Genomic DNA, 4,749 nt, shown 5'->3' on the forward strand with positions numbered 1-4,749 from the left:
CGGGCCGGCATTAAAACACCACAAACCCACAACAGCAGCAGCAATGTCAGGACGCGGCAAGGGAGGCAAAGTGAAGGGCAAGTCAAAGTCTCGCTCCAGCAGGGCCGGACTTCAGTTCCCCGTGGGCAGAATTCACCGTCTGCTGCGTAAGGGCAACTACGCCGAACGCGTCGGTGCTGGCGCTCCTGTCTACCTGGCAGCCGTCATGGAATACCTCGCTGCCGAAGTTCTCGAGCTCGCCGGTAACGCCGCACGTGACAACAAGAAGACCCGTATCATCCCACGTCACTTGCAGTTGGCCATCCGCAACGACGAAGAACTCAACAAACTTCTGTCTGGCGTAACCATTGCACAGGGAGGTGTTCTTCCAAACATTCAGGCAGTTCTTTTGCCAAAGAAGACAGAGAAGAAGTAAGCACTTCTGCCACCCACCGCGACAAATACCATAACCAGGCTCCATCCGGAGCCACACACACTTTAATAGAGAGATTCAAGTAGACAATCAACTTTCAAACATTAATAATAACATTTATATTGATTTCATTTGGAATGTGTACATAACAAACAAACAAAACAAAATTATAGGGGATATTCAGCATCACTTGGAATATTAACCAATCATATAAATCCAATATATATTTTATATTTTACTTTAAGCGAGGAATTCATATTCTATCCATTTTTAATCATACAAATGAACAAAAGCAATTCTTCACTAGACGTAATGAATGAATAAATGATCAAGGTTTTAATGTGTTTCATGAATATATATATATATATATATATATATATATATATATATATATATATATATATATATATATATATATATATATATATATATATATATATATATATATTAATACTTGTGAACCAGAATATGTTTGAGCAGCAGCGATCGTGCCTGCCATTGGCCGAAGTGCAACAATTCAAATAATTTAAAGGGCCTGCTCGGGTATATAAGAGAGGCTGGGAGACTGGGGCCGGTGGTGGGTGATGGGTGATGAGTGATGGTGTGGTGTGGTGTGGTGTTGTTAAGAGTTGATTTACGGCCAGCCAGCCAGCCAGCCAGCCAGCCAGCTGCAGCCAAGGCAGGGCAGGGCAAGGCAAGGCAAGGCAAGGCAAGGCAAGGCAAGGCAAGGCAAGGCAAGGCAAGGCAAGGCAAGGCAGGCAGGCAGGCAGGCAGGCAGCCAGGCAGCCAGGCAGCCAGACAGGCAGGCAGGCAGGCAGGCAGGCAGGCAGGCAGGCAGGCAGGCAGGCAGGCAGGCAGGCAGGCAGGCAGGCAGGCAGGCAGGCAGCCAGGCAGGCAGGCAGGCAGGCAGGCAGGCAGGCAGGCAGGCAGGCAGGCAGGCAGGCAGCCAGGCAGCCAGCCAGCCAGCCAGCCAGCCAGCCAGCCAGCCAGCCAGCCAGCCAGCCAGCCAGCCAGCCAGCCAGCCAGCCAGCCACTCCCACTTTGTATTTATATGCATTCAATTTATATTCAAACATTATATATGTTAAGGGCCTTGTTTTAGTGTTTATTTTAAAAATGACAAACATCGAGTCATTTTACCAGTCCTTTAGCGTTAACGGTGATGCATTTTAAAACTGAACATAAATCGCCTTTTCTGGATATATCAAATATCGAATCCGCTTAATGTGCCTACAATTCAATCATTCAAAAAATACATAATTTACATCAAGCCTTTTCATAGAACAGACAATAAGATTTGTACATGCAAAAAAAAAAAAAATCCTTTAAGTTATCAATACAATGTGAGAAAACTTTACTTTTATAACTAAAGTTGCACAATTATACCAACTCTATGGTGGCTGGGTTGTAAGGTGTGTGGCTGGTGTTTTGGAAGTCGCGAGTTCAAACGACCCAATGGGAATAATACTTTTTTTTTTTTGCCATACAATCTTCCTAATACTATTATGTAGGTTTGTGTGTGTTTTTTTATTCATTCTTTGGTTTTATAGATGACATACATATTGACTCCTTTTACCGGTCCTTAATTAGGCTCTGGGGAAGCAATGGTGGTGGTGGTGGTGGTGGTGGTGCATTTAAAACTAAACCAAAAATCACCAGTTCTGGACGCGTCAAATATCATATCCGCTTAATGTGTCTACAACCTAATTACTTAAAACTACACTATTTAATTCATTCATATCATGTGCATATTGGTCATTATGCTCATACAACCGACATCAAAATTTATTTTCATTATTAGAATCATACATTTCATCAAGTAATACAGATACAAAGAGATTTTCTTTCTGAGAAGACCGTTAGTATTGGCTTGCAGGCAGGCAGGCAGGCAGGCATTTGAGGGTTATTATTTCGCCTGTTGATTGGGGGGAGGGTTGATGTGTTAGGGGGTTTTCGGTTAGATGTGGTGGTGGTGATTGGTGGTGGTGATTGGTGGTGATTGGTGGTGATTGGTGGTGGTGGTGGTGGTGGTGGTGGTAGTAGGTGGGAGTTGGGGTGGGGGGGGGGGGGGGGGAGGGAAGGGGAGGGGAATGATGGTCTGTGGATTCCTTCTCCGTACCCTTTACATATAAGCAAAAATATGCCTTCTTGTGGGTATAGAAACATTAACACAAATTATATCAGTAACTGATATTGTAGCCTTTTAAACAGAAAAGATTTGTACATACAAATACTTTTTAATTATCATTTATTTGTGGAAATGGCATTTACGTCATTAAATTGATACCTCAGCATCAAGCTAGTGTCCTGCAGCAGTGGTCCAGTGGTAAAGTGTATATAAGTGATGCGTATTCTTGGAGTTGCGAGTTCAAACCCGGATTAAGCTATATATATATATATATACAACATGTTTTGTTTTGGTTGTTTGTTTTTGTATAAAGCCTCACACAATATCTATATTAAGCGAGTTTGTTTTAAACATGACATACATATTAATTCATTTTACCAGGCCTTATTCCACACAACTCCGTGAATTTCCCGTGGAGCCAGCCATTCAAACAAAAACAAACGAAACAAAACAAAACAAAACAAAAAACATTATTGCCAACAGCATTTGGTGTTCCCAGGCGGTCACCCATCCAAGTACTAACCAAACCCAACGTTGCTTAACTTCGCTGATCGGACGAGAAGCGGTGTTCTCAACGTGGTATGGCCGTTGGCATGAGACTGCCTACACATTGTGGCTAATAACCAACTCTTTTAAGTCATCGCGGCAGGATACGGACCTGCTTGTGGTGTCTTAATGGTAATTGTATCCTAACATATTTTTGTCTCCTTGGCATGGATATTTAACATCGTTTATTCAGTCTTGGGTTTATGTTCTTTCGCCATTTACAGACATTTTACATCTACCTACTTCCTCAGCCTGCCCTGCCAATTTCTAATGAATTTGTGGATTTTCTTTTGTAATACAAACATGTGTGTGCTCATCTGCTCTTCAGTTTTTATGATATTTGTCTCATCTGTCCTGCTTTATGATACTTTTACAAAGAACATGAACAAATGCTTCTATTTTAGAGAAGATATGGGATCCAGGTTTCGGAGCCGTAAAACCAACCGTCGTGATTGGTGGACGAGTTGCCAGGTTGCAGCTTCTGTACCGTGCCGGCACATAAATAGGTTCGGCTCAAGCGGCGGCAGCATCATTCCCCCGTGACTGTCTGAGCGTCTCTCATCACCTTGGTTGGTTCATCATCATCATGGTAGAAGCAAAGCCTACCAAGAAGGCTGCGGCTGCTGCTGCTGTGGTGGCCACCACCAGGAAACCTCGCGTCCAGGTTGCTCACCCGAAAACTAGTCAAATGGTTCTAGCCGCGGTCGCAGCACTCAAAGACCGTAAGGGCTCGTCTCTACAAGCAATCAAGAAGTACGTTGTTGCCAACAACAAAGTCGAGGCTGCCAAGATCGCCATTTACATCCGAAGATTTCTCAAGAAAGCAGTGGCTGACGGCATTCTTGTTCAGACCAAGGGAAGTGGAGCTAGTGGATCATTCAAGCTGGCCGTAGCAGAGAAGAGGGCCGTTCTAACTCCCAAGAAAGCCACCACAACCAAGAAACCATCTACAGCAGCAAAGAAGGCCGTGGTAACTCCCAAGAAAGCCGCCACAAGCAACAAACCACCTACAGCCTTGAAAAAGAAGCAGCAGCAGCAGCAGCAGCTTGTTGTTGGGAACAAAAAGCCCAAAATAAAGAGAGCTTCAAAATCTCCCAAACCACCCAAGGCAAAGAAAGCTGTCAAAAAAACAACAAAGGCAAAATAAACGACGACATGCAAGCAGCATGAATACACATGACAATAAACATCCAGGCCTCCCCCCTCAGTGGAGGGGCCTCATATGATTCCAAAAAGAGTTTAGTTTTGTAGACAAATAAATCATTACTTTTGGGGTAGATTTACTCTGTATATTATATATATATATATATATATATATATATATATATATATATATATATATATATATATATATATATATATATATATATAATATACATCTATATTATATATATATATATATATATATATATATATATATATATATATATATATATATATATATAATATACATCTATATTATATATATATATATAATATACATATATATATATATATATATATATATATATATATATATATATATATATATATATATATATACATGGGTGAGGTGATATGGTACCAAAGTTTTGGGTAAGGTGATTGACATTTACACAAGATAAAACACGAACCAATGGGAATAAAAACATAAGAATGGAAGTAACTGCAGAAGGCCTATTGG

General features: G+C 41.4%; 1 non-coding gene across 1 annotated transcript; it reads right to left on the reverse strand.

Moving 5' to 3' along the window:
- Positions 1 to 3,014: 3,014 nt before the first annotated feature.
- On the reverse strand, positions 3,015 to 3,133 carry LOC138362167 (5S ribosomal RNA). Its single transcript, XR_011227455.1, has one exon. It is a non-coding gene; the product is annotated as a 5S ribosomal RNA (ribosomal RNA).
- Positions 3,134 to 4,749: the final 1,616 nt, after the last annotated feature.

This window comes from Procambarus clarkii, unplaced genomic scaffold (assembly GCF_040958095.1).
Source record: "Procambarus clarkii isolate CNS0578487 unplaced genomic scaffold, FALCON_Pclarkii_2.0 HiC_scaffold_1386, whole genome shotgun sequence".
NCBI lineage: Eukaryota > Metazoa > Arthropoda > Malacostraca > Decapoda > Cambaridae > Procambarus > Procambarus clarkii.